The sequence below is a fragment of the Neophocaena asiaeorientalis genome, unplaced genomic scaffold (genome assembly GCF_003031525.2).
Source record: "Neophocaena asiaeorientalis asiaeorientalis breed wild unplaced genomic scaffold, Neophocaena_asiaeorientalis_V1.1 scaffold743, whole genome shotgun sequence".
Taxonomy (NCBI): domain Eukaryota; kingdom Metazoa; phylum Chordata; class Mammalia; order Artiodactyla; family Phocoenidae; genus Neophocaena; species Neophocaena asiaeorientalis.
Genome location: NW_020174055.1, coordinates 1,270,718 through 1,293,423, shown reverse-complemented (window position 1 = coordinate 1,293,423; position 22,706 = coordinate 1,270,718). Strand labels below are relative to the sequence as shown.

The 22,706-nt window shown below is 35.3% G+C and overlaps 1 protein-coding gene and 1 non-coding gene across 2 annotated transcripts in view; one reads left to right on the top strand and one right to left on the bottom strand.

Annotated features, from left to right (window-relative positions):
* Nucleotides 1-22,706, bottom strand: part of CHRNA7 (cholinergic receptor nicotinic alpha 7 subunit) — a 223,545-nt gene that overhangs the window by 22,850 nt on the left and 177,989 nt on the right. The window lies entirely within an intron of this gene.
* LOC112405778 (U6 spliceosomal RNA) lies at nt 11,907-12,013 on the top strand. The gene has a single exon (XR_003004423.1). It is a non-coding gene; the product is annotated as a U6 spliceosomal RNA (small nuclear RNA).

The following is a 22,706-nucleotide window of genomic DNA, read 5'->3' as shown; positions in this document are numbered from 1 at the left end:
TTGTATCTCCATAAAAATAATAAAATAAAATTTAAAATATTGTAAGAAAAAAAGTAAATGAATAAGAAAGAGGAAACCCTTCTATCTCAAAAGACTGTCAATCTAAGGTGCCATTTATCTTAAATCTTTTAAGGAATAAAAGTTGCCATGGATAAAAGATAAGATCAATAAAACTAAAAGCTGGTTCTTTGTGAAGATAAACAAAATTGATAAACCATTAGCCAGACTCATCAAGAAGAAAAGGGAGAAGACTTTAAAAAAAAAAAAAAAAAAATCTTCCAACGAACAAAAGCCCAGGACCAGATGGCTTCACAGGCGAATTCTATCAAACATTTACAGAAGGGCTAACACCTCTCCTTCTCAAACTCTTCCAAAATACAGCAGAGGGAAGAACACTCCCAAACTCATTCTACAAGGCCACCATCACCCCGATACCAAAACCAGACAAAAATTTACCATTGCAACAAAAAGAATAAAATACCTAGGAATAAACCTACCTAAGGAGACAAAAGCATGGACTTATATATACTACCACATGTAAAATAGATAGTTAGTGGGAAGCAGCCGCATAGCACAGGGAGATCAGCTCGGTGCTCTGTGACCACCTAGAGGGGTGGGATAGGGAGTATGGGAGGGAGACGCAAGAGGGAGGGGATATGGGGATATATGTATATGTATAGCTGATTCACTTTGTTATAAAGCAGAAACTAACACACCATTGTAAAGCAATTATACTCCAATAAAGGTGCTAAAAAAATAAAAACAATACATTGGTAACAGCAAAAAAAAAAAAAAGCTGCCAATTACATGTTAAGATACCGCTGATGCCCAGGTTTCAGAGGAAAAAAAGTCTGTAGAGAATAGATTAATTTTATTTCAAAAGAGAGTAGTAAGTCCTTTCTCTGGATATTTTGATTTTGTTTTGTATTTTATTCTAAAGTGTTAAGGACATGTTAAAATGATAGCAAGGTGGCTTGTCACAGACCATGACCAAAAAGTCTTGAGCAGAACTGAAATTTCATGGTCGTTTCTACCTTTCAGAGATCCCAGGAGGCAGACATCCAGGTATCAGCAGGAGGCTTCCAGAAGAATCTATTCAAGATCCTTTCTTTACCCACCAATTTATATGTTAAATGGCATATAACATGGATTATAACAATTTGTTATCAAAGTCTGTGTCAAGTTTCTGGGCTCCCAATATTGTTCCTTGATCAATAAGACTGTTCCTGATCCAGTACAACATCATCTTAATCACTACAACTTAGTGGAAATGTTGGTATTTGGCAGGGCAAGTCTCCGACAACTTTGTTCTCTTGTTTAAAAATTATCTTACATATCCTTGGCCCTTTACTCATCATTGTTAAGTTCTAGGATCTACTTGTCCAGTCCCATGAAGACCCAGCTGAGACTTTAGTTGGAATCACATTAAATTTACAGACTAGTTTGGAAAATTCTGACATCTTTATGATACTGAGTTTTCCCAGAAATAAATATATAACTCACCATTTATTTTGGTCTTAGATTTATTTATTGATACTTTTTAACACCTGCAAATACTGGAAAAAAGTCATATAGTTGATGAATGATAGTAATTTAGTTTATTCCTTTCTAATCCTTAATATTTCATTTTTTTACTTTTATTGTTATTTAAGATTCTTATCATTCTTAAGATATTTTTTAAGTGATGACAATAGGTATTTTTATTTTGTTCTACATATAGAAACTTGTAATGTTTCAGCATTAAATGAACTTTTGGTAAACACCTTACATCAGGTTACACAAGTTTTCTTCTATTTCACAAATGGGTATTAAATACCATCAACTGCTTTCTCCCCAGCTACCAAGATGATCGTGTGATTTTTCTCCTTCATTCTGTTCATATTGATAGAATGAATTATATGAATGAATTTTTCTAAAGTTAAACAAAACTTATTTTTCATTAGAAAACTAAATTTGTTATGATTTTTTCAAAATTATTGCTAGATTTAGTGAGTTAATACTCTAGTTAAGATGCATACATACATGCTCATAAGTGACATTGTATGCTAGATGGAACTTGCCTGCAAAACCCACTTTTTCGAATTTCTTTTTAAAAACATATCAATCAAGAGAATGAAAAGGCAAGCTTCAGATTGGTAGAAAATATTTGAAAAAAGATATACATGATAAAGACTGCTATCCAAAATATACAAATGACACTTAACAGTAAGAAAACCACCCAATCAAAAAATCCTTGAACAGACACCTCAACAAAGAAGTTATCAGGGAATTTAAACAACCAGATACCACCACACACCTAGTAAATGGTCAAAATGCAGAACAATGAGAACACCACATCTGGCAAGGAAGCAGAGCAACAGGAGCTTTCATTCATTACTGATGGGTATGCAAAATGGAACAGCCACTTTGAAAGACACTTTGGCAGCTTCTTACAAAACTAAACATCCTCTTACCATACAATCCACCAATCACACTCCTTGGTGTTTACTAAAAGGAGTTGAAAACTTATGTCCAGACAGAAATCTGCACATGGATGCTTAAAGCAGCTTTATTCATAATTGCTAAAACTTTGAAGCAATCAAGATGTTCTTGAGTAGGTGAATGAATAAATAAATAAACTGTGGTATATCCAGACAATGAAATGTTATTTAGTCTTAAAATGAAATGAGCTATTAAGCCATGAAAGACCTGGAGGAAGCTTAAATGCATACTACTAAGTGAAAGAAGCCAGTCCGAGGGCTACATACTGTATGATTCCAACTATGACATTCTGGACCAGGCAAAATTATGGAGACAGTAAAGCTCAGTGGTTTCCAGGAGTTAAGGGGAGAGAGGGATAAATGGGAGGCGCACAGAGGATTTTTAGGGCAGTGAAGCTAGTATGATACTATAATGGTGGATACATGTCATTATACATTTGTCCACATCCATAGAATGTACAACATAAAAAGCAAACCCTTAGTGTAAACTATGGACTTTGGGTGATCATTATTTGTCAATGTTGGCTCATCGATTGTAACAAACATACCACTCTGGTGAGGGTGTTCATAATCGGGGAGGCAGTGCATTGTGGGGGCAGGGCTATGTGGGAAATCTCTGAACCTTCTCAACTATGCTGGGGATCTAAAACTGCTCTAAAAAATAAAGCATATTTTAAAGATAGATAGATGATAGATAGGTAGATAGGTAGAGAGATCCAATTATCTTGTCTATTTTTCTATTTTGTCTAGAACCAGTTTATATTTTTCTAGAAAAAATAATTTCTGGCTAAGTTTCCATATTCAATGGCATAAAGTTGTCCATAATATTCTCTCTTCTTTACTTTCTTGATAATTATTCCCTGAGGTGTGTTCATTTTATTAGTTCTTTTTAAAACCAACTTATTCCTTCTTGATTTCTATCTTATTTTTCTCATTTAATAAATTTCTACTCTTTTCTTTATTCTTCCTTCTATTTACTTAATATTATTTTTTTCCTAACTTCTTGAGATTGGTAATTAATTCACAAATTTTAGTTTTAAAATCTTGCCTAATGTAAGCATTTAAGGCTATGGATTTCTCCCTACATATATACATACATGCACACACACATTCACACACACTAAAGTTTCTTTTTTTCTGATTCACATTTGGGTACTTAGTTCTCCAGATATGTATTTTTAGTAGAACAAGGACACATCTGTTTTTCTATCTGTGTCTATCTGTATCTATTTCTCTACATTAGATGAGGCTTGTTAATTATGAAATTCTATATCCTGACACATTTTTTCCTTCTTGAACTATCAATTACTAAAAAAAAACCAGTACATTAAAATCTTCTACCACAATTATGGATTTATCTGCCAATTTTTCTTCATTTGTTTCAAAGCTATTTTATTAGGTGCATACATGTGAAATTTGTTAAGTATTCTCAGAAATGGTTTCTTTTTTATCATTATGACTTGATCTTTAACCTTAATTGCACCTTTTTTCTTATAGCGTGTGTGCGTGCACTTGAGAGTGCGTGTGTGTGTGCATTTTCCTGTTATAAACATAGCCATGCTAATTTTATCTTATTCTTGTTGGCCCAGTATATCTTTTTCCTTTTTTTTTTGTCTCTTGTGTACTTATGCTTTAGTTCAAATATATATCCAAATGGTGTGTGTGTGTGTGTGTGTGTGTATACACACACACACATATATATGTGTGTGTGTATATATATATATATATATATACAGCTGGATTTTAAAAAAATATATAGTTGGGGGATCTCTGTCTTTTTAACTAGCTGCCTAATCCTTTATCTTGTCTGTTACAATGTTTGGTTTTATTCCTACTATTTAATTTTGTGCTCTTTATTTCACCATCCTTTGATTGCATTTCCCTCCTTTCTATAGGCTTGTCACATTTTCTTTATTTTTTCCCTACTCACTTCTTACCTGTCTGGAAGTTTAAAAAATTATTCTTATGCTTCTGATGGTTATTCTTACATTTTTTTATCCCTTTAAAACAAACATTTATTGTTCTTTTCTAATTACAGAAATAAAACATATTCACAAAAAGGGAAATACAGAAAACACTTGGTAGGGACGCAATAATTAATTATGAGGTGACTGAAGGAGCAAAAATTAAAATTACCCACCATTTTGTAACTCAGAGGTAACCTCTTTAACATTTTTTTCTGACCTTTTTCTATGCATGTGGATACATCAGTTGTACATAATGCACATGCATACATATAGATATTTTAACAAAATTTTAGATCTTACATACAATACTCTTTAGAATTTGCTTTTTTCCCCCACTTTAGCAATGTATCATAGACAGTTTCAATTTTTACATTTTTAACGTGTATACTTTACTCAGAGCTGACAGCTCTATGTTCTGCCAGAGCAACTTAAGTCCAACTAAGTGCTTTACCTACAAGTACCATCCAAATACTGCCTTTCATGTTACTATTTTCCATCATTTTAATCTCTCTTTGTTTTTCACCCTCAAGTTCATCATTATTATTATATATGTTCAAAACTATTTATATTTACCTGAATTTTTTAACAATTGCGTTCCTTCTCATACCCTGTTCCTAAATGTATATTCTGGTAGTTTCTTTAATACGTGTATTTCTGGTATTTCATCATGGCAGTTTACCTCTTCATGGTAACTTCTTTAGTCTTTGTTTTCCTGAAAATGTCCTGATTTTGCCCCTCATGTAAAGAAGGGTTTAGCCGGGACAGAATTCTACATTGATGATTATTTTCTCTCAAAATTTAAAGTTACTCTTATTTTTTTCTGGCTTCTACTGTTGCCTCTAAAAGGCCTGCAGTCAGTCTAATCGTCATCCCTTTGTAGCAAACTATCTTTTTTTCTTTCATTTTTTCCAGTATCTCCTTAGCTTTGGGCGTTCTGTCGCTTTTAGCAAAGTTGTCTAGGTGCCCGTTTCTTATTATCTATCTTTTCTCAGACTTCTTGTATCTCCTGAAACTGAGGATTTATGTTTTTCATCAATATTATTAAATTCTCAGCCATTCTTTTGGAACATGGCTTCTGGAGGAAAAAGTCATATTTCACCGGAAAACTGCATCCTCTAAAAGCATACAGCTCTGAGCAAGGCATGGGACTACGTCTGAGCTCTTTGGAAGCTCTTTGGAAGCTGCAAGCAGAGGATAGATGCATAAATTATGTGTTGTCGGGAGTGATTTCACTGGTGGTGATTTGACTTCCTGCGCCCTGTAAATAAACACATTTTATGTCCACTTACAATTCATCTCAACATTCCTTTACTTCATATACATTTGTCCTGGTTTGACTTTTCCTTTAATAGGATCTAACATCTGCCTGGTTCCCTCATGTCTTGTGAGTAAAATAAATTCTTTAGCATGTGTTCATTTTTTATATCTGTATATGGGTCACAATTTTACCTTTCCTCTGAAAAATCATCTCCTAACACTTCTCCCACGTTCTTTCTATTATTTCCTTCTACAATACCAGCCACCACGTGTGGGAGCACCTACGAAAAAGAGGAACTCATATGCCCTGTCTCACAAGGTTACGTGTGGGGTCAATCCAGGATGGGGTTCATGCGTCCACATCTGCTTTCTGCATGACCTCAGACACACTGTGCTATTATTTTGATGACTCTTCCTATTTTTGACTTATTTGCAAAATAATAACAGTACCCTTCTCAAAAAGGTTGTAAATATATGTAAAACATTTGGATCAGGACTTGGTACATAGAAGCACCATTCACCAATGCATCCATTCACCATTCTTTCATATTTTCCACCTATATAGCTGGCTATGGTTCATCTAGGAAATTACCTCTACTCCTTTGACCGTGTCTCACCTGACACCCAATGCTTCTACTGAGTTTTTAATTTTTTATTTCATTGAAATGTTGTGTTAGTTTTACAATGCTGTGTTAGTTTTACAATGTTGTTAGATTTACAATGCTGTTAGATTTACAATGTTGTGTTAGTTTCAGGTGTACAGCACACTGATTCAGTTATACATACAGATATATATATATATATATATATTCTTTTTCAGATTCTTTTCCCTTTTAGGTTATCACAAAATATTGAGTATAGTTCCCTGTGCTATACAGTGGGCCCTTGTTGTTTATCTATTTTATCTACTGCAGTGTGTATATGTTAATCCCAAACTCCTAATTTATCCCTCCCTCACCCTTCCCCTTTGGTAACCATAAGTTTGTTTTTTATGTCTGTGGATTTATTTCTGTTTTGTAGATAAGGTGAGTTTTTAATTTTGATGCCTACATTTCTCATCTCTATTAGTTTTATGTCATTTTTTTAAAGCTGTTTTTTAAAGAGTGCTTTGCGTTTTTCTTGCATTTTCAATTCTTAATTGTGTTTAATTATTTAAACATTATTTATTAGTTCCTATTATCTAAAGTTTAGATTCAGATCTGCAGTTTGTTATGTCTGATAATATTTGCTCCAAGGGAGGTGCTATTTATTTATGTATCTTTTGTAAGTTTAATTTTCAACTCATCTATTTGCATATGTTTGTTTGCCTTTAACAAACAGTCTTTGTAACGTTTGCTGTAAAATCTAATGAAGGGTGATATAGAGCAAGAGCTCAGGGGACACAGATGCAGCCACAGTGTTGGTGGAAGCGAAATGACAAGGGGGAGGGGGGTAGAAGAGCAGAGCCCTATGGCTGTCGCCTCACAGTTTTCCAGCCCCCACTCCTGGACACCAACCACTGTAGTTTGTGCTGTTTGTCAGGTGGCAGAAAACTCAGGGTTCAAACACTGATGCACCACCATGGAGCTTGGACAGGGCACACCTCAGCTTCCAGATGCCAAAAATGGAATGAATCTTCAGTCTCCGAGCCCCCTGATTGTGACATGGAGCTTCCCCCACACAGCCAGAAACAGGCAAGCTTCCTGTTCACCTTCCTGCACTGAGAAGGAGATACTCCTCCAGCCCCCTTCTCAGATAGGGCAGTGTTTCCACAGCAGTCAGTTCCAGCCCACCTGGTCTGGGCAAGAGGGTAGGGACCGAGGTGTCACCCTTGCCTCCCTAGGCGAGTTGTTTGGTGACCCAGGACCCAGGATAACTGCCTGAGCTCCCAGGGCTCCATGTGGGGAAAGCACTGGCCTCCAATCTCTCGGGCTGCTCAGAGCCCCTGCAGTCCCTCCAACACAGAGGTCAGGCAGCCTACTTCATGGATGTGAATGAGTCCATGAAGTAAAAGTGAGTTTTCCATTTCTGAGCTGTGTAACCTGTAATGCCCTTTCTCTCCAGAGCCATGAAACAAAGAGGACAAAAGAAAGCTAGCCACCCCTGCTGGGGAGGGGAGAATTTCTGCCACTGGTGCCCTTGGTTACTTTTCATACAAGGACTGTGAATCAGGTGTGGAAATTCAAACGTGAGTGAAGTTGAGTAGCAAACACAGAGGGAAAGGTGCTGACTTTGCACTCTGCCCACCTGTGTTTCAGTGACCTCTGACCTGGCATGTATGCCACCTTGGGCACCTCCCACATAAGTGGGGCCACCAAATCCATGCCTGAAGTTCCCCAGTAACTGGCTGAAAAGTGACCAGACTAATCTTCTTAAGGGGAGCTTTTCCCTTTAGATTGAAGATAGTAAAGAAATTGATCAACATTCATCTGAATAAATATGAAATCTAAGTAAACTAAGCATATGCACTTGCTATGAAAGTATAAATAAAATCTAAAAATGATAAAACAGAAATATTGTTTTTATCTTCAAGAAGTTAATCTAAATATTTCCTGCCTAAAATTATATTAAGTATTTCCACCAAAACACTGAAGCAAGAAGTGCTTCAAGTGAACCAAGCTGGTATGACGTGTTTGGAAAGAAATTTCACAAAATGTAATAAGAGGATTTAAGAACCTTAAAAATTCCATGTTTCGTCTGGGAAAATAAGATTAAAATAATTATAGTCACAAATATGTTTATTACCAATTTCAATAAAACAAAAATTAGAGCTCAGACTTTCAGTTAGGGAGAGAATAGACATACTTTTACCTATTTGCATGGACTGAACTGTACCTCCCCCAATTCATATGTTGAAGTCCTAATCCCCCAATGTGAATATATTTGGAAACAGAACCTTTAAGGAGGTAATTAAGGTTACATGCAGCCATAAGGATGGGGCCGTAATCCAATAGGACTGGTAGCCTTATAAGAATAGGAAGAAATTAATATTCATATTCTCTCTCTCTCTTTTCCATAGAGGACACAGTGTGAAGGCAGGCCTCTACAGGCCAGGATGGGATCATTCACCAGGAACCGAACTGGCTGGCAGAAATAAACGTCTCCATTTTTATGTATCCATTACAGTCACTTTAAGAGTTTCTTGGGAATAACACAGTATATAAATAAATAAGAAATAAAATGTAATGGCCTGGGGATTCTTCCCCAAATAAATATTTACTTTAGTGAAAAAAAATGCCCAGAGTATGGTATTTTGTTATCAGTGTTTTGCAGCACTATTACTTCCATTAACTATGCCTAAAACTCTTAACATAAAATATAAATAAACATAGGATCACTGTGAAAATGAAGAGAAGGCAGAAGGACTGACAAAGTCCCTGGGTTTTCCATTTATCTCTTTTATTCCAAACTGAGTACTGGAGAAGCATCAACAGGTGCAGAGAAAAACAACAACAACAAAAATGTCCTGAGAAAAGCAAAATGACCAGGAAAGGGCAGCCAGGGAGACAGAAAACTTTTAAGTAATAGTCCTACCTCAGCTAAACACCAAAGGAAAAAATCATGTTCTACCACCAACACCATCAGCAGAGAGGTGAGGCCTGTAGGCTACCAACCAAATTACATATTCCAAGAAAATATTATCAAAACAAGCAAGATCAACTATATTATTACCAGATAAACTAGACTTTAGAGGAAAGAAAATTACAAAGGGCAGATATAAATTTACATACTGATAAAGACTCCACATACCAAGAAGACACAACAATCATACATTCTTTCCCAAATGAGCTGAAAAGCTGAAAAGTATGTGAATAAAATCAGAAGGAAGTAAAAAAAAAAAAAGAAAAAGAAAGAGAAATATACAAATCTATATTCTTCAACACTCCTGTCTCAACACTTGATGAGAGGACAACTAGACAGAAAATCAGGAAAGTCACAGAACTTCACACACCATCAACCAATATGGCCTAACTGACATAAAACCCTTTCCCCAACACAGCAAAAACACATTGTTTTCAAGTCCCCATGGAGCATATACTAAGACAGACCACAAACTGTACCATAAAAACCTCAACAATATTAAAAGAATTTAAACCATATGGAGTGTGATTTTCCACAATGGAATCAAATTAAAAACAAGTAAAAAGGAGACAACACGAGAATTTCCAAACACTTGGAATCTAAACACTAAATTTCTAAATAATCTATGAGTCAAATAGAAAGTCTATGGTTGGAAACTCAAAAGATAAAGTGAACTGAAAAAACTAAAAATACAGCTTATCAAAATTTGTGAGGTACGGGTAGAGTGCTGAGAAAGAGATGTATAGTAGTAAATGCTTACATTAGAAAAATGTCTCAAGTCTGTAACTCTATGCTGACTCCTCATGTAACAAAAAAAAATGAAGAGAAAAATAAACTCATAACAGGTAGAGAGAAGGAAATAATAAATATAGGAAGAAAAATCAATGAAAGTGAGAAAAGAAAAACAATAGGGAAAATCAATGAAACAAAAATCTACTTCTTTGAAAAGATCAATTAAATTGACAAGCCGGGGCTTCCCTGGTGGCACAGTGGTTGACAGTCCACCTGCTGATGCAGGGGACATGGGTTCGTGCCCCGGTCCAGGAAGATCCCACATGCCGCAGAGCGGCTGGGTCTGTGAGCCATGACCACTGAGCCTGCGCGTCCGGAGCCTGTGCTCCGCAACGGGAGAGGCCACAACAGTGAGAGGCCCATGTACCACAAAAAAAAGAGGGTGAAAAAAAAAAATTGACAAGCCAATATCAGGAATGAATTTGAGTATATCACTACAAGCCCTGCACACATCAAAAGAATGACAAAAGGATGTCACAAACAACTCTTCACATATAAATTTGACAGTTTAGATGAAATACACCAATTCCTTGGTTCCTTGGAAAGCACAACCTACTAAAACTTAAACGAGAGGATAGAAATACGCTGAATAGTCACAGAATTATTAAACAAATTGAATTAATAATTTTAAAATTCCTGAAAAGAACCCTCTAGGTCCTGATGGTTTCACTAGAAAATTCTACCAACAATTAAGAAGAATTAATACCAATTCTATAACTCTCTTCCAGAAAATAGAGGATGAGAGAATATCTATCAACTCATTTTAAGAAGCTAATATTATTCTGAAACCAAAACCACAAGGATAGTACTGAAAAAAAAAGAATAAGAAAAAAAATAGAAACGTATAGAGTACATTCCCTCATAGACACAAAAATCCTTAATAAAAAATTAGCAAATACAATTTGGCAGCATATATAAAGAATTATACACATAACCAAGTGGGGTTTATTCCATGAGTACAACATTGGTTGGAGTATTTCAAAACTGATCAATGAATCAACCATATTAAGAGGCTGAAAATAAAAAGCAGATGCTTATACCAATTGGTGCAGAAAAAAACACTGATAATATTCAACACTCATGCAGAATAAAAACTGTCAGAAAATTGGAATAGAGGGGAACTTCCTCGGCCTGATAAAGAACATCTACCAAAAAAACCACAGCTAGTATCATACATAATGGTAAAAAGACTGAATGCCTTCCCTCTAAGATCAGGAACAAGGCAGATCTTATTCCTGATCTTTCAACACCCTTATTCAACATAATACTGGAGTCCTCACCAGGAAAGCAGAAGAAATAAAGACACAGAGATCAGAAGAAAAGAAAACCGTCTTATTTGCAGTTGACGTGATGATAGAAATCATTTGCATGACTGTGTAGAAAACCCCAAGAAATCTCTAACAACAACAACAACAAAACCCCACAACAGCTCCTAAAACTAATACATGAGTGGAGCAAGGTCAGAGGATACAAGGTCAACATTTAAAAAAAATTGTGAAGGAGGGTTCAAGATGGTGGCATAGGATGATCCTGAACTCACCTCCTTCCACAGACACAGCAGATCCACAACTACATATGGGATAATCCCCTCATAAAGGACCCAAAAGCTGGAGGAACAGAATCTCCACAACAAAGAGTAAAAGGACAACACTGAGATGGTGAGGAGAGGCAGAGAGATGTGTCACCAAGGAGGAAACCACACCACTCCACAATCGGGAGGGATCACAAAGGCCCAGATCTCTTCTCTGAGGAGTGAGGGATTCAAGCTCCACACCAGGTACCCTGACCCCTAGATCCTGCACAGGAGAGACAAGCCCCCAAAACACCTGATTTTAAAAGCCAAAAGAGAGTGCTCACTTTGGCAGCACATATACTAAAATTGGAACAATACAGAGAAGATTAGCAGGGCCCCTGCATGAGGATGATACACAAATTTGTAAAGCACTCCATAGTTTTTGCACTTATTTACAAAACAGAAATATACTCACAGACATAGAAAACCATTTTATGGCTACCAAAAGGGGAGGGAGGGGATAAATTAGGAGTTTGAGATTAACATATACACACTATTATATATAAAACAGATAAACAAGAACCTACTGTATAGCACAGGGAACTATACTGAATAGCTTGTAATAACCTATAATGGAAAAGAATCTGAAAAATAAAAAATATATATACTTTATATAACTGAATCACTTTGCTATACACCTGAAATTAACACAACATTGTAAATCAACTATATTTCAATAATAATAAAAAAGAAGAAAAACCAAAAGGGAATACATCCAGGGCAACCACAGAACTGAGAGAAGAGAAAATTCATTCTTAAAGGGCCCACATGCAGACTCACTCAACCCAAAAGCCAGCATGAAAACACCAAATTGAAAAGCATATAGACTGTAGGTCAAGGGGACCCACTTACTCACCTTGAAGCATCACCAGAGAGGCAAGAACAATTTCAGATGCTCCCTGGGGAATGCAAGACAGTGCCAGGAACCATTTTTGCCATTTCAGACTACCTTGCTAATACTGGTGCTGGTGGGTACCACTTTGAAATTCTTGCTCTAACTTGTTAGCACCAGTGTGCCCCATTGAGAGCCCCACCCACTCCTGCCACATCAGCCCCACCTACCAGTCAGTGCAGCCATCACAGGTAGACCTCCAAGCCAGTCTGGGGGGCTGCATCACTTACCAGCACACCACAGCAGCTGTAGCTATGCCCCTCAGCCATCCTGGAGGGAAGCCCAGCCCACCAGCATGCCACAAAAGCAGCTGTGGCCCCACCATAGAGGAGGGTGCATGCAGCCCCAACAGGGGACAACCCTTGAATGCCTGGCTCTAGTGTCCAGGCAGAATTGCACCTCTGCGCCCCACAAGACATTTCCTAAATAAGGCCACTCCTTCAAGACTGGGAAGGATAGCTGATTCACCTAATACATAGAATCAAAGAATTAAGAAAAATGAGGAGACAGAGGAATATGCTCCAATTGGAAGAACAAGTCAAAACCTCAGAAAAATAGCTAAGTGAAATGGAGATAAGCAATCTACCTGACAAAGAGTTAAAAGTAACGGTTATATAGATGCTCACCAAGCTCAGGAGAAGAATGGATGGACACAGTGAGAACTTCAACAAAGACAGAAAATATAAGAAAGTACCAAACAGAAGTTACAACTAAACTGAAAAATACACTAGAAGAGCTGAACATCAGACTGGATGAGATAGAAGAACAAATCAACAAGCTGGAAGACAAAATGGAACTCATCCAGACAGGGCAGTAAAATGAAAAAGAACTTAAAAAGCAAAGATACCTAAAGGGACCTTTGGGACAACATTACACTTGCATTATAGGGGTTCCAGAAGAAGAGGAGAAAGAAAAAGGGTCAGAAAAATTATTTGAAGAAACAGTGGCTGAAAACTTCCCTAGTCTGGGGAAGGAAACAGATTTCCAGGTCCAGGAAGTGCAGCAAGTCCCAAATAAGATGAACCTATAGAGTCACACACCAAGACATATTATAATTAAAATAATAAAAGTTAAGGATAAAGAGAGAATCCTAAAAGCAGAAAGAGAAAAACAACTTGTTACGTACAAGGTAAACCCCTAAGGCTATCAGTAGATTTCTCAGCAGAAACTGTACAGCCCAGAGGCAGTGGCATGACATATTCAAAGTGCTGAAAGGAAAAAAAACCAAAAAATTTCCAGCCAATAATTCTCTACCCAGCAAGGATATCATTCAGAATTGAAGAAGAGATCAAGATATTCCAAGATAAGTAAAAGCTAAAGGAGTTCATCACCACTAAACTGACCCAGTAAGAAATGTTAAAGGGGCTACTTTAAGCTGAAAAGAAATGGCACTAACTAATAATAAGAAAACATACAAAAGTAAAAATCTCACTGGAAAGGTGAATAATAAATATAGTAAATTAATCACATAAAACAAGCATGAAGGTTAAAAGATAAAAGCAATAAAATTAACTAAAATTACAATACTTAATTACTTAAGGGATGCATAAAATAAAGAGATAAAATGTGTCATCAAAAGTATAAAACATGGGGGGTATTAAAAAGATAAAGTTTTGGAATGTGTTCAAACCTAAGTTGCTACTAACTTAAAACAGGCTACTATTTACACAGGATGTGATATGTGAACCTCAGAGTAGCAAAAAGGAAAAAAATTATAGTAAATACACAAAAGAAAATAAGAACGGAATCTAAACATAGCACTAAAGAAAAACACAAGGGAAGAGAAAAAGAGAAGAGGAACAAAACAGAGAGGAACTACAAAAATAGCTAGAAAACAATTAAGGAAATGGCAATACATACCTATCAATACTTACTCTAAATGTAAATGGACTAAATTTGCCAATCAGAATACACAGAGTAGATGCATGGACAAAAAACCCAAGACCCGTAAGTAGGTTGCCTACAAGAGACTCACTTCAGAAGAAAGGACAGGCACAGACTAAAAGTGAAGAGATGGAAAAAGATATTCCATGCAAAGGAAATGAAAAGAAAGCTGAAGTAGCCATACTCGTATGAGACAAAATAGAATTTAAAACTAACAGTGAAATAAAAAACAAAGACAGGTATTATATAATAATGGGGTCATTAGAAATTAATCACAAGAAAAAAATGAGGGAAAAACCCCACAACATGTGGATATTAAATAACATGCTACAGAAAACCAATGGGTCATCAATGAAATCAAAGGAGAAATCAAAAATTACCTAGAGAGAAATGAAACAGAAGTATGACATACCAAATTCTATGGGATACAGTAAAGTGGCTTTAAGAGAAAAGTTCTTATCAATACAGGCCTACCTCATAAAACATGAAAATCCCCCGCCCCCCAAAAATGTAACTTTACACCTAAAAGAACTAGAAAAAGAAGAATAAACAAAGCCCAAAATTAGTAGAAGAAAGGAAATAATAAAACTTAGGGCAGAAATAAATGAAATAGAGACAAAAAGCTATAGAAAAGAGCAACAAATCTAAGAGCTGGTTCAATGAAAAGACAAAATTAACAAAACTTTAGCTACACTAACCAGAAAAAAAAGAGAGGACTCAAATAAATAAAATCAGAAATGAAAGAGGAAAAGTTACACTAATACCACAGAAATACAAAGGATCATAAGAGATTATTACAAACAATTATGCACCAATAAATTGGATAACCTAGAAGAAATGGATAAATTCCTAGAAACATACAAACTTCTAAGACTGAATCATGAAGAAATAGAACATCTAAATAGACCAATCAATAGTAAAGAGACTAAAACAGTAATCAAAAATCTAACAAAATCCCAGGACCAGATGGCTTCACTGGTGAATTGCATATAATATTTAAAGAAAATTTAATACCCATCTTTCTCAAACTCTTCCAAAAACTGAAGAGAAGGGAAACTTTCCAAATATATTTTACAAAGTCAGCATTACCCTGATACCAAAACCAGGTAAGGGCATGACAGAGAAAAAATTTAAAAAAAGAAAAAGAAAGAAAAATACAGGTTAATATACTTGATGAAGATAGATGTAAATATCCTCAACAAAATATTAGCAAATTTAATCCAACAATACATTAAAAAGATCATATATCATGATCAAGCAGGATTTATTCCAGGGATGCAAGGATGGTTCAAATCCATGTATCGATCAATGTGATACATCACATTAACAAAATGAAGAATAAAAATCATATGATCACCTCAACAGATGCAGAAAAAAGCATCTGATATAATTCAACATCCATTTATGATAAAAATTCTCAAAAAAGTGCCTATAGAGAGAGTGTACTTCAACCTACCTAATAAAGGCCACATATGACAAACCCACAAGTAACATCATACTCAGTGGTGAAAAGCTGAAAGCTTTTCCCCTAAGATCAGTAATAAGACAAGGATGCCCACTCTTGCCACTTTTATCCAACATAGTATCAGATGTCCTAGCCTAGAGAAATCAGGCAAGAAAAAGAAATAAAAGGCATCCAAATCAGAATGGATGGCATCCAAATCAGAATGGATGGCATCCAAATCAGAATGTCACTGTTTGAAGATGACATACTATAGAGAGAGAATTCTAAAGTTCCCACCAAAATACTGTTAGAACTAATAAATGAATTTAGTAAAGTCACAGGATACAAAATCAATATACAGAAATCCATGGTATTTCTATACACTAATAACAAACTACCAGAAAGAGAAATTAAGAGAACAACCCCATTTACAACTGCATCAAAAAGAATACTATACCTAGGAATAAATTTAACTAAGCAGATGAAAACCTGTACACTGAAAACTATAAGATACTAATGAGAGAAACTGAAGAAGACACAAATAAATGGAAAGTTATTCCATGTTCATGGATTAGAGAAATTAATATTGTTTAAATGTCCATATTACCTAAAGCAATGTACAGATTCAATGCAATCTTTATCAAAATTCTAATATCATATTTCACAGAACTAGAAAAAAGAATTCTAAAATTTGTATGGAACCACAAAAGATCATGAATAACCAAAACAATCTTGAGAAAGAAGAAGAAAGCTAGAGATATCATGAGCCCTGATTTCAAACTATACTACAAAGCTATAGCAATCAAAACAGTATGGTACTGGTACATAAACAGACACACAAGTCAATGGAACTTGAATTGAGAGCCCAAAATAAACTCACACATATACAGACCACCTATTTACAACAGAGGAGCAAAGAACATATAATGGAGAAATGATAGTCTCTTCAATAAATGGTGGAAAACCTGGGCAGCCACATGCAAAACAATAAAACTAGACCACTATCTTACATCATAACAAAAATTAACTCAAATGGATTAAGGACTTCAATGTAGGACCTGAAACCATAAAATTCCTAAAAACAAACAGAAAACATAGGTGGCAACCTCAGTAACATTGGCCTTAGTGATGTTTCTGTGGATCTGACTCCAAAGACCAGAGGAACAAAAGTGAAAATAAACAAATGGGACTACATCAAACCAATAAGCTTCTGAAGAGCAAAGAAAAGCATCATCAAAATAAAAAAGGCAACCTCCTGAATGGGAAAAGATATTTGCAAATCATATATCTGATAAGGGGTTAATATCAAAAAATATATGAAGAACTCACACAAATCAACAACAACAAAACAGCCCAATTAAAAATAGGCAGTGGATCTGAATGGACATTTTTCCAAGAAGACATAGGGATGACCAACAGGCACATGGAAAAAATGTTCAACATCACTAATTATTAGGGAAATGCAAATCAAAAGCACAGTGACATATCATCTCACACCTGCCAGAATGGCCATCATTGAAAAGACAAGAAATAACTAACGTTGGAGAGAATGTGGATGAAAGGCAATCTTTGTACACTGTTGGTGGGACTGTAAATTGGTACAATCACTATGGAAAACAGTAAGGAGACTCTTTAAAAACTTAAGACTAGAACCATCATATGGTCCAGCTGTTCCACTTCTGGTTATTTATTCAAATAACACAAGAACACTAATCTGATTAGATACATGCACTTCTACATTCATTGCAGCATAATTTACAATAGCCAAGATATCCTAACAACCTAAGTGTCCATCACTGGATAAATGGATAAAGAAGACACACACACACACACACACACACACACACACACACTGGAATACTACTCAGCCATTAAAAAAAGAACGAAATCCTGCCATTTGCAACAACATGGATGGACCTTGAAGGTATTATGCTAAGTGAAATAAGTCAGACAAAGAAAGACAAATACCGTATGATTTCACTCATGTGTGGAATCTAAAAAGTAAATAAATAAACAAACAAAATAAAGCAAAAACAAACTCAAAGGTACAGAGATCAGATTAGCGGTTACCAGAGGGAAAGGGGGCTTGGGGAATGGGCAAAATGAGTGAAGTGGGTCAACTGTATAGTGATTGATGGTAACTAGACTTGTAGTGGTGATCACTTTGAAGTGTATACAGATGTCAGATTATAATGTACACCCAAAATTTATATAATAAACAAATAATCAATTGTATGTCTATATATTAGTAACTATGGAAACTGAATATTCAATACCATTTATAATTGCTAAAAAAATGAAACTCTTAAATATAAATCTAACAAAACATGAACAGGACCTGTATGCTGAAAATTACAAAATACCCATGAAAGAAATCATAGAAGATTTAAACAAGAGATAAAACACAATCACACGTTGGGAGAGTCAACATAGTATGCCAATTCTCCCCAAAATAATCTGTAGGTTTAACAAAGTTCCTATCAAAATTCCAGTAAGATTTTTGTAGACATGGACAAGGTCATTCTCAATTTATAGAGACAGGCAAAGAAACTAAAAGATCTAAAACAATTTTGTAAAAGAAGAATAAACTAAGAGGAAAAACTCTATTTAATGTTAAGCCTTACTTAAAGCCAAAGCAAACAGGGCAGTATTGCATTGGTAGAGGGACAGACACAGATCGATAGAACAGAACAGAGAGCCCAAGAGTAAACCCACACAGATCTGAGCAACTGACTTTATCAAGGATCTGAGGCAATTCAAATGAGAAATATAGCCTTTTCAAAGAATGGAGTTGGAGCAATTGGAAAACCATGGGTGAAAAGAACTTTGACCTAAGCCTCACATATTATACAAGAATTCACAAAAATTAACTCAGAATGAATCACAGACTTAAATGTACCTCTTAAAACTATAAAACTCAGAAGGAAACAGGAGAAAATCTTCAGGACATAGGTGTAGGCTAAGATTTCTTAGACTTGACACCTAAACACAATCCATCAAGTAGATTTCATGTATATAATTTTTTTTTAATTTGCTTTGTGAAAAATCCAGTTAAGAATATGAAAAGATGCCATATAAAAATAAATAAAATAAAATTCAAAAACAAAAAGAATATGGAAAGACAAGCTATAGAAGGATAAAAAATATTTTCAACACATATCTGAAGACTCACAGAATATATAAAGAACTCTCGAAACTAATAGTAAAAAATAAATAATAACAAAACCCAGCAACAATCAAATTAGAAAAAAGGCAAAAGAAATGATCAGATACTTGATTAAAGAGGATATGCATAACTAATAAATACATGGAAAATGTTCAACATCATTAGCCCTTGTGGAAATGCAAAACCACAATGCGATATTACTACATACCTAACAAAATGACCAAAGTAATAAATAATGGAAACATGAAATCCTTGTGAAGAGGCAGTGTAACTTGAGTCATGTATTTCTGAGGAGAACGTAAATGGTACATGTGCTCTGAAAAAGGGTATGACAGTGTTTTTAGAAAACTAAACATTTATGTATTATACAACCCAGCAATTATACTCTTGTGTAATTTATACCAGAAAAATAAAAACTTATGTTCACCTAAAAACCTGTACATGCATCTTCATGGTAGATTTATAATACCTAAAAACTGTAAACTCCCCAAATGTCCTTCAATCGATAAATATTTAAACAAATGTTGTACATCTATACCATGGAATGCTATTCAGCCACTCTCAAGGGGTTACATACCGTACAGATCCATTTATATAATATTACTGAAATGCCATAAATCTAGAGATGGATATCCTATGAGTATGTGCCACAGCTTAACTGTAGGAGGAGTTACACAAATCTACACATGTGATGAAATTGCTTAGAATTATGCACACACACAAATGCACATACGTAAAATGGGTGAAACCTGAATAAACTCTGTGGATTGTACCAATGTCAATTTCTCGGTTATGACATTTTACTGGACTTATTTAAAATGTTACCACTGGGGAAGACTGGGAAGGATAGGAAGATGTACCTCCCTGTACATTTTTCTCTGTTTTTTTGTGAATCTATAATTTCAAAATAAAAAGTAGAATTTTTTTTGTTTTTTAATATTCTTAATAAGCACTTTATTTTTTTGAATTTTTGAATTTTATTTTATTTACTTTTTTATACAGCAGGTTATTAGTAATCCATTTTAGAATTTTTTTAAAAAATTAAGACACCAAATATCAAATAATGGTCAATTAAAATACATCATCTCAATGAAATCTTATGTTACCATGAAAATTATAATTAGGAAGTGCCCATAGAAACATAGAAAATGTTTATAATTACTGAAAAATGCAGTCATTATAACCACATCAAAATGTATTAAATGGATGGACTGACAGATATATAAAATGATATTTAGCTGTTTAGGGAAGGGAGGATAGAAATGAAGCAATTTGACTTTGTAATGGCCATGATACTGCTCTTTTGAACCATGAAGACTTTTTTTTTTTTTTTTGCTCTCAATCTGAAGTTGGCTTTCACAATAAATGAGGTAAAAAGGTCAACAAAGCCAAGATAAAAAGAATGTGACAATGTCCACTGGAAGGTCAGAAAGAACTGTCACCTTCAAACCCAGATGCCACCTGCCACAAGCCTTTAGAGGCACCCACTGGAAGTCTATAAAATGGAACCCATCCTATGTTCTGCTTACTGAGAACATCAAAGGACCTATGTTATAGCCATAACATATCCTGCCTGTTGATTACAAAATGCTTAAGGAATCCTGTAATAATTCCCTAAAGCATTAATGCACCCTGGGAAAATGAGAATACCTAGGTAAGTACCAGGGAGAAGCAGTCAGATGGTTAGAATCAAGTTCCCATTTGTTCTTTTGCCATAGGGCACCAATGTCGTGAGCATCCTTCATCATTCAGTTGGTCTCTCTCTCTGGACAGCAAGAGGGAGACAAGAATTTAATTAAGGTTATTGTATGGGCTGAAAATCATGACATCAACCCCCCCAAATTCCTCCTAGTTTCCACCTAATTAAAGATATGTAAGTTGGTATTTGTGCCCAGCAGGTCAGAGTCTTTCAAAGTTTGGTCCATAGACAACTTGTAGCAGATTCCTCAGCTGTACTCCAAACCTGCTGTATCGCACCCTGAGGGAGGTAGAGATGAAGCCCCCATTGCTAACAAGTACTTGGGAGTTTCTTAAGCAGAGCAGAAGCCAGAAAATCAAATCAGAAAAGTCAAAATGAGCCGGAAGATTGAGAGTACCCACATGGTTTGCAAGGACTCAGAGGACCATACCAAAGAAACCTCTGAGCAGCCTGGGAGTTTTTAAAGCCCATTGAATGTCTCCTCATGAACACTCTGACCTGGTGCAGAAGGACTGCAGACATGGCTTACATGGGGGCAGAGCGTATCTAGACCCTGGTCCCGAAACCTGGTCCCCCACAGCAATGGCACTTCTGGTTGCACATTCTTTCAGATGATTTGGTGAGTTTTTATCCTGGATAGGCAAAGGTGGATGAAACCAGTAGACTTACTAATGCAATTCACTACATATCCACGTTAGACAAGGAAGCAAAGACATAATCTTAACAGAGACAGAATAATTGTTAAATTCAGCTCTCACGGGCTGGTGCATTTGTCCCAGATTTATCCCTTAGTATTTCACGGTTATGCTCACTATTGTAAATGAGATCCTGTTTTCCATTTTGCTTCTTTGTTAGTCACTGATGTGTAGCTCAGCTATTATCTCGTCTTCCTTGCTCAACTCTATTTAGCTCCAAGTTTGTCAGCAGATTCTATTTTTAAGTCAATAATCAACTAGAAGTAACAGCAGTGTTGTGTCTTCCTGCTATATTTAGATCTCTTATTTTCAATTTTTTCTTGTCGTGCTCTGGCTACACCCTCCAGCAGACTGCTGACAGGAGGGATATCTGGCATCTTTGCCTTATGTCTGACTTGGATGTGGATCTAACTTCTCAACTATTAGTTTATGTTTACTGCAGTTTTCTTGTGGATTGTATTTATCCAATTATGAAAGTTTTCTTCTAGTCTTGGTTTATAATGTTTTAAATCAAGAATTAGAGCTGAATTTAATATTTTTTCTGTCTGTTAATTTGTTTCCTTCTTTAACATGGATACAAATTAACGTGACTTGCATTAGTAAATCTACCAAGTTAATCCATCCTTGCCTACCTGGGATAAAAATTATTTGGTATTTTTCACTTAGTGCACTGCTGGAATTCATCTGTCAGTATTCTTTTAGGGTATCTGCATTCATATTTACACATAAGATTTGTCAATAGTTCTATTCAGACGTCTTTGTCATGTTTAATACCTGTTAGTATCTGTTTAATATCTATCTTTATAAATCTTCTATCTTTTATCATGTTCTAGAACAATTTATATAATGTATATTTATCTATTCTTTGAAGATGTAAAATTCAAATGTAAAAATGTAACTTTTAAATGTATATATTTGCCTACCTTTTCCATTTTTATGTATTTTTAAGTCTATTCTGATTTTCTACTTTTTAGGTATACTTAGTAATTTTTATTTCCCTCAAAAAGTACCCATTTCAACCAGATGTTCAATTTATACATATGTTCTTTCATTCATTCACTTTTTTGACGTTTTCAAAGAACTAGATTTTAGTTTTGAATTTTCTTTTTTTTAAATGTGTGTTTGTTTTATGCCTTCTAAAAATCATTTCTGGTATGTCTTTACTAATTCATCCTAGTTTCTCCCAGTTTCTTCTGATATGCATTTGCTAACTTTTTGAGGTATAGGATTAATTAATCAAATTTCAAACTTCCTTGTTTTCTTATCTTTAGACACGACTTTGGCATCTGTCTCTGG